Source organism: Microcaecilia unicolor, chromosome 1 (genome assembly GCF_901765095.1).
Source record: "Microcaecilia unicolor chromosome 1, aMicUni1.1, whole genome shotgun sequence".
NCBI classification, from domain to species: Eukaryota; Metazoa; Chordata; class Amphibia; order Gymnophiona; family Siphonopidae; genus Microcaecilia; species Microcaecilia unicolor.
Window position 1 is genome coordinate 611,260,496 of NC_044031.1, and position 9,010 is coordinate 611,269,505.

At 41.3% G+C, this 9,010-nt stretch overlaps 1 long non-coding RNA gene across 1 annotated transcript; it reads left to right on the forward strand.

Annotated features, from left to right (window-relative positions):
• Positions 1-217: 217 nt before the first annotated feature.
• Positions 218-6,361, forward strand: LOC115460463. Its single transcript, XR_003940506.1, has 3 exons — positions 218-230; positions 1,826-1,830; positions 6,250-6,361. It is a non-coding gene; the product is annotated as an uncharacterized LOC115460463 (long non-coding RNA).
• Positions 6,362-9,010: the final 2,649 nt, after the last annotated feature.

A 9,010-nucleotide genomic window follows, 5' to 3' on the forward strand; every position in this document is an offset into this window, starting at 1 on the left:
TCACTACTATAAGCTTGTGTAGGTTTACCAAAGGTGCACTGGGAAACTTCAAACTAGTCATCATTTGAAGACACTCTAGCCATCCACCCCCATCTCTTCTCATTTCTGGAGGAAATTTCTAACCGTTGACATTGGGACAAAGTCTATGGGTATTTTTTATCAGTGAATTTTGCATTAATTTTTACATTTACAGTACATGCTTTCACTTTAAAACTTCAGGTTGGTAAAAAGTACCTGGAGACAATGGAGCCTGCTTCTCTATAGATGCTATTCTCATGGGAAAACATGCTGATAGAATTGGACAATCCAATCTGCACAAGCTGATTTTCCACTCCTGACCCTAAACGTGTCTCCAGGAATATTTCCTGTAAACATAGTTGTCAACTTTTCAAAATGATTGAGCAGGCTAAATTCAACACAAACACATTACCCCTCCCTGGATAACAGTGTTGCTCAAGTACCCACAGACATGGCATCTATACCTTTTACATTGTCACAATTTAATTAAACTGAGGTGGGACCATTTTCAGATGACCAATTTGTATGGCTGTTTGATTGTTTTCCAGTGTAAATGGCCTTGAAAATTTGGGATGGGAGGTGTCCTTTTCCAAAAGTTGCCACTTTTCCTGTCACCAGCAAAGCTGTAAAGTGCAAAATGAAGCTCACCAAAATCCCTTTGCAGGAATTTTGAATGACCCCTAAAATCACAGGTTGCAGATTTTGGGATACCACTAGACTAGTCTTTCCTCCCACAAGTTGAAGTAACCTTTAAAAAACTGTTTCTATCACATACAGCACCTACAAAATCACAATGGTTCATGACATAATGTCATGGCTAAACTACTGTAATGCCTTTTATATTGGTCTGAGCATTATCCCCTGGATTCTATACTGGGTACCTAGCATTCCACGCCATAATCCAAGCAGATACTGTAACAGCACGCTTAATTGGCTTAACAAATCAATCAGCATTGTTAACAGCACTTAACAAGCATTAATGAGCACTAACTGACAATAATTAGAATTTACGTGCACAAATCGCTAAGCATATTCTATAATGCAGAGCACCTAAGTTGTAATGCGCACAGGCAAAAGTGGTGTGGTTATGGGTTTTGTGGGTGTTCTAAAACTTATGCATGTAGTTCTCGAACATGGCTTAGTGTGCATAAATCTACACACCAGGATTTATGCCATATTTTCATTGGTGTAAATGGATGTGCGTAATTTTAGGTGCTGGGATATCAACTAAGTGTATTCTATATACTGCACCAAAATCTAGGTGTCCTTATAGAATACGCTTAGATGGAAATGTTTTCCGCGTTGATTTTTTAGGCACTATATATATAGAATCTCCCCTAAGCGGTATTCTGTACTCATGGTAAAAGCTGCATAGTACACAATTACAAAGGGGCATTCATGTGGGCAGGACATAGATGTCACCCACAATTATGTGCACATGTTATAGAATAGTGTGAATTAGGGGGAGTGGAATTCATCAAGCAGCGTTAGGGCTTTAATTTGTGGTCCAGGGGTAGATTTGGCACTCATGCCTAGGGAGTCCTTTTACTAAGATGTGGTAAAAAGGGGACCTGTGCTAGTGTCAGAAGGTGTTGTGCGCTGAGGCCCCCTTTTACCGCAGTGGGTAAAAAGCTGTCAATTTTGGGGAAAAAGAAATGACCGTGCGGTAAGTGGCCATTTCAGTGGGGAGCCCTTACCTCCACCCACTGAGATGGTGGTAAGGGCTCCTGCACTAACCCGCTGGTAACCAGGCAGCGCATGGTGCTGCCCTATTACCACCAGTTAAGTTCCAGCGATACAAAAATAGGACGTGTTTTTGTAGCGCCAGAAATGGTGCATGCTAGGGGTGAGAACTGTTGCCGGGCTCCTGCAGTAACCCAGAGGTAGTTCCGAACAGTGGCGTAGCCATGGGTGGGCCTGGGTGGGCCGGAGCCTACCCACTTAGGGCTCAGGTCCACTCAACAGTAGCACACATTTAACAGTAGCTGGCGGGGATCCCAAGCTCCGCCAGCTGAAGACTTCCCCCTTATGGTAACTAAAATGCTACTCTCCATGATACCGGCATCTGCACATGCTCAGTTTTCAGCGCATGCCTGCTGCAGACTGCCAAGGTGGAAAGAAGCGTTTTCCTGCCAACTGAGCTATTTTTTTTTTTTTTTGGGGGGGGGGGGGTAGAACACTTGGTGCCCACCCACTTTTTGCCTAGGCCCACCCAAAATCTGTTGTCTGGCTACGCCCCTGGTTTTGAAATGGTGCACGGTAAGTCCACGGTGGGCTTACCGCTGCTTAGTAAAAGGGTTCCTAAGTTAAGAGGCAAAATCAGACCACATAAAAGTCAATCCTATCTTTATGTGGTGTCGCTTAGGTGGTTAAGTGCTGAATATCACACTTAACTGCATAAGAGATAGACAGACACATAAACCCAGATATTAAATGCCAGTGACCGAACATGGCCCAGCACTGAATATCCAGGAATACGCCGGTCTACTGTGAGCTAAAAATGCTAGAGCGTTTTAGAAAAAGACCCCCAAACTAAATAAAACATAAGTGTAAAGTTCAATAGATCATGGCATTACAAGGAATGCACATTTTGGTACTCACAACTTGTAGCTAATTTACAAAAGAAGACTACGCAAGTAATTACACTTTGAAAATTGTTCATGTGGTATGTGTACAAAATGACTCCATGATTTTGTTCCCACTCTCTGCACACACTCGGCTGAAAATGCAAATGTGTTTCCTTATCTCCTCTAAGATACTGGATCTCTTAACGTTAGAAATTAAGCAATGTCAATATGTGTATGGATATCTTCATATGTGATATTTTCTTATAGCTTCTGTTTCTCTGTTATCTTGCTTTTCTGTACAAGTTTTTGCTGCCTGAATGGCTTATTTGAAATCCTATAAATAAGAAAAGAAAACTAAGTTGTGGATGTGTGAGTCCTGTTTATTCCCTCATTCTAAGTAGAGCCCCAAGAATGCCGCTATTAATCCAGCTGTTTGGTGGGAGTCCACCAATAATTTTAGCCAGTGTGAGGCAGACATTTCTGAGCAAGGGCAAGCAAAAGCTACTTGTGAAGATACCTATTTACGCAACTTAAATCCACTTGAAAATTGCTTCCAGAATGGTTATTGTGATCAAATCAGACAACAACTGTGCAACTATGACAAAAATACAGGTTCTTCATTAAAGCTGGATAACCAAAGGTTTAGTGACCCTAAAGTGAAAGCCCAATTAGCAAAATAATAGACCAAAGCCAATTATTTTTATCCTACTTCTTGTATCTTGTTATTATGCTTTTAATGTTCAGTACCTTGAAAAGGGCTTTTGATTGGTAGCTGGCAATATACAATTGTGTTTCACTTCAACTGGCACAATAAATTGCACTTGAGTCATTCTAAGGACATGAAAAACACCACATAAATAAAACAATTGCAGTTATCATTACCAGAAAATACAGAGGTGAAGAGATTTTCTGTATGTGGCTATGTAAGGGCATATAGGAAAAGGTTTTGTGACTTGACTCACAAAGCTGGTAATATTTACACAGGGGTGATTTAAAAAAAAAAAAAGATTTTCACTTGTAAACCATCTTATGCTTATAAAGCCTCATAAAATTATGCCATGTATAAAAGTGTATGTGGTTAGAAGAAGGCATATAGGGGGGATTCTAGATATGGTGCCTAAAAAATTTCCATGTGGAAAACATTTCCGCCTAAATGTATTCTATAAGCGATGCTTAGATTTAGGCACAGTATATAGAATATGCTTAGTCGATATCCTAGCGCCTAAAACTACGCGCATCCATTTACACCAACGAAAATATGGTGTAAATTCCAGCATGTACGTTTAGGTGCAGAGGGCCATATTCTGTAACAGTGCATGTAAATTTTGGAATGCCCACTTCCCTGCCCATAACCACACCCCTTTTTGCCTACACGCATTAAAATTTAGGCGCTGTGCATTACAGAATACACTTAGCGATTTATGTGTGTAAATATTAATTATTGTAAATGTATGCTCATTATTGCTTGTTAAGTGCTGTTAACAATGCTGATTAGCTTGTTAAGCAAATTAAGTTACATGTGTTGTTATAGAATACGCTTGGATTTCAGCGAGCTATAAAGAATCTGGGGAATAGTTTTAACTGAACTCTGAAGGTAGGCGAGTTCCATGGAGGAGTTCAGGTAGAGTCACAAAATATGTGCATACACTGTTAAATATACACTTACTCTCGAGCTAGTGTAAATGTACGTGGCTGTATTAGCCATGATTTCAGAGATTTTGTGGTTCAGTGGGTGCATTGGGGGCAGGAGTGAAGCCCACTGCACAGTACCACAAGTTTACCATTTCCTGGAAGCTACCGCTAGGGGCAGGAGCAAGTGGGGTTTGCTTCTACCCCCAATACCAGGTAAGTTCTGGGAGGGAGTATATGATGGCAGGTAGAGGGGATGGGGGTTATTACACAGGGGGAGGGGGATCAGAAGGGGCTTGCTCATTCATTGGAGGGGTCCTGCTCTGGAAGGGGGATCAGAGGCCCTGGGGGGGATTTTTAAGTTATGCTGCACAACTGTCTAATGTGGGCCCGGCTGAATATTGGCAAGGACCCGCATACGCTCCAGGAGCTAGCCCCATCAAAATTAGCCCCCGATATTCAGTGTCAGTGCCCAGACATGGCCTGGCACTGAATATCAGAGGTTCATCTAGCCAGCAACGGTTAATGTTTAAAAAACGCTGACCGCCGCTTTCTGAATATCAGCCGGTCAGCTTTTTCTTTCTTGCACCATGATTACAGAATGTCCTATCTCCCATGTTATGTGCAGAACAATCTTTCTCTAAATTCAAAGTCCTATTGAAGATGTATTTTTTAGTCTAATTTTAGGCATATACTTAAGCATCCTTGTTCGCATGTTTCTGTCCTGGATAATCCTCCCCTTGTATGTTACCGTCGGTACAACTGATTGTGGTAAACCAACAATCAAAAAACCTAAAATCCCCAAATTACCTCTGGTAAAAAGTCTAACCAACAGTCATACAAACCAGGGTATGATATAATGGAAACAATGTCAGTGAAAGAATTGACCCAGGAGTATACCAACTCAGCAGGTGCTATATATAACTGGATATAAGGAGAGATCTGAGTATAAACTCACCCAAACGAGACTACACAAAGTGTTTTACATGTCTAAGGGTGGACAAGCATCTCAATCACAGAACTTCTCCTTAATGTGTTTTTATATAATTTTTATGCATGCAAATGCACCCCCGTGCTATAATACTTATCAAACTTTCCTACAGCATGCACCCTCTGCCAATACAGGCTACTGATAGATCAGTTCCATCACTGATCTCCAACGACCTCTTATGCACAAAACATTAAAGTGCTATAATATAGCTTCCAACAGTGGCCAGTCCAGCTCACAAGTACCCGGCAGAAACCCAATATAGCAACATTCCATGCTACCAATCCCAGGACAAGCAGTGGCTTCCCCCATGTCCATCTCAATAAAAGACTATGGACTTTTCCTCCAGGAACTTGTCCAAACCCTTTTTAATCCCAGATACTCTAACCGCTGTTACCGTATCCTCCAGCAGTGAGTTCCTGAGCTTAACTATTTTTGAGAGAAAAAAATATTCCTATTTGTTTTAAAAGCATTTCCATGTAATTTCATTGAGTGTCCCCTTGTCTGTACTTTTTGAAAGAGTGAAAAATCGATTCACTTCTACCCATTCTATACCACTCAGGATTTTATGGACCTCAATCATATCCAATTCAGCTGACTCTTTTCCAAGCTGAAAAGTTCTAACCTCTTAAGCCTTTCCTCATATGGGAGGAATTTCAGCCCCTTTATCATTTTGGGTTCTCTTCTTTGAATCTTTTCTAATTCTACCACATCTTTTTTTTCAGATACAGCGACCAGAATTGAACGTAATACTCAAGGTGAGGTCGCACCAAGGACAGATACAGAGGCATTATAATATTAGTCTTATTTTGCATCCCTTTCTTAATAAGCCTAGCATCCTTTTTTGGCCACCACCTCACATTGGGCAGAAGATTTCAGTGTATTGTGAACAGTTGAATGCTGCAGGAATCTGTACTGGGCCCGGTGCTATTTAACATAATTATAAATGATCTGAAAAACAGAACAGCAAGTGAGGTGATTAAATTTGCAGATGACACAAAACTATTTAAAGTTGTTAAAACACTTGCAGATTAAGAAAAAATGCAGGAAGACCTTAGGAAACTTGAAGACTAGGCATTCAAAGGTCGGATAAAATTTATTGTGGACAAATGCAAAATGATGCACATTGGGAAGAATAGTCTGAATCATAGTTACTTGATGCTAGAATCCACCTTAGGAATCAGCATGCAAGAAAAAGATCTAGGATTTAATATTTCAGGTGTAGACATAAAATTGTCAGCATATGCTGACGATGTGTTACTTTATCTGTCTGACCCTTATAATTCTATTAAACATTTAATATTTTTAATCACAAATTTCTCATCCTTTTCTGGATATAATATAAATTGGAACAAGATGGAATTAATGCCTCTGAATTCAACATGTACCCCATTTCATATACCTCAATTTAATCCTAGGTGCATGTCTTCTAATATTAAATATTTTGTTTTTTTATTTCTTTTTTTTATAGAGAGATCTACATATTTCCTCTACAATTAATATGAAAAAATATCCCAGAAGATATTTTTGGTGGGGGAAATTAGACACCATAAAAATGATGATTGTCCATAAAATTACCTATATTCTAAGCATGTTCCCCATACTTTTCCCTCACCAATTTTATTTAGAAAAATAATTGGTTCAGTTTTTGTGGGCCAAGTCACCGAAAATAGCATTAAGTAAATAGAGGGTCCGTTTTTCTAAGGTGCGCTGGAAAATGGCACGTGTTTTGGGCGCGCGCAGAATCATTTTTTAACACACCTGTAAAAAATGCCTTTTTAAAATTTTTGCCGAAAATGGACGTGCGGCAAAATGAAAATTGCTGTGCGTCCATTTTGGGTCTGAGACCTTACCGCCAGCCATTGACTTAGCGGTAAGGTCTCACGCGGTATCTGTGTGGTAATGACTTATGCACGTTAAAAGCCACTTGACGCGCATAGCTGACGTACGCCAGAAAATAAAAAATATTTATCGGACACATTCCAAAAATGAAATTACCGTAAGGACCTCACGGTAGCTGGTCGGTAACTTGGAATTGGCGCACGTTGAGTGCATGTAGGTGCTTATGTGGCTTAGTAAAAGGGCCCCTGAAATTGAGAAAACTTAGAGGCCCTTTTACTAAAGAGATGGCGTGTGGCAGTAGGCTTGCTGCGTGCCAATCCAGAACTACCGCCGGGCTACCGCAGCATGTGCCATTTCCAGTGCTACAAAAATATTTTCAGTACAGACTAAATTTAAAACTCTATGGGGCCCTTTTACAAAGGCATGCTGAAAAATGGCCTGCGGTAGTGTAGACGTGCATTCTGGGCACGCACAGAATCATTTTTCAGCGCACCTGTAAAAAATTCCTTTTTAAAAATTTTTGCCGAAAATGGACGTGCGGCAAAATGAAAATTGCTGCATGTCCATTTTGGGTCTGAGACCTTACCGCCAGCCATTGATGTAGCGGTAAGGTCTCATGCAGTAACTAGGCGGTAATAGTCTACATGCATAAAATGCTGATTACTGCCCAATTACTGCCTGCAGGCCAGAAAATAAAAATATTTTCTGGTGTGCTTAGCGGACATGTGTCAAAAATGAAATTACTGCAAGGGCCACACATTAGCTGGGTGATAACTCAAAATCAACGTGTGTTGGGCGTGCGTAGGCGCCTACTCGGTTTAATAAAAGGGCCTCTATGTTTGATCTTAAAGGCCCTTAAAGAAAATGACCCAGAGTACTTGAAGAACAGAATCTCCCTCTACATATCTCCATGGTCACTAAGATCCTCCCAAGAAGTATTTCTAACCACACCCTCTCCAAAGGACATCACACAATGTGATACCTACCAGTGAGCCTTCTCCAGTGTTGTCCCCACACTCTGGAATTCACTCCCTGAAAGCAGGCTCGCTTAACACAATATTATCTCAGACTCTACTTCAGAAAGCAGGTAAAAGCTTGACTCTTCACACAGGCCTTTAATGGAAGGAGTGACCTGCTAGTCACTCACACAGAAGGAGTGACATCGGCTACACATACTATAGCAGGACCTGTTTTTATCCATTCCTACCCTGTTCCTTCCCATATTCCAGCAACTTTCCGACCTCATGTACAACTTTTTTTAAATTACTCCCCTTATTTTCTAACTCCTGTTACACTACCTTTATCAATCTATCCAGCTTATTTTCGAAAGAGAAAAACGCCTATAGTGAGACCTAAATCGGGAGATAGACGTTTGTCTCGCAAAGGCGCCCAAATCGGTATAATCGAAAGCCGATTTTGGGCGTTTCCAACTGCACTCCATCGCGTAAACGAATAAAGTTGATGGGGGGGTGTCGGAGGCGTGGTGGAGGCGGAACTGGGGCGTGGTTATCAGCTGAGGAGAGATGGGCGTCTTTAGCTGATAATCGAAAAAAAGGCGTTTTTACCATGATTTTGGGTCACTTTTTTTGGACCCTTTTTTTTCACGAACAAGTCCCAAAAAAGTGCTCCAACTGCCCAGATGACCACTGGAGGGAATTGGGGATGACCTCCCCGGACTCCCCCAGTGGTCACTAACCCCCTCCCACCAAAAAAAACCCCACTTTAAAAACTTTTTTCCCAGCCTGTATGACAGCCTCAAATGCCGTACCCACCTCCATGACAGCAGAATGTGTTCGATCCTGTCACAGCCTTTCCCTGGGTCAGATGTGGCTCTCGGGTGCAGTACAGGGTCACATCAGCATTGCATTGTGGTGGGTGTAGGGTATTGTGCTCCGTGATTTCATTAGCTTGTGTTACAGTCTCACAATGTTGGTACTTGGTAGGCTCTTCTCCCATGGTGCTTTTC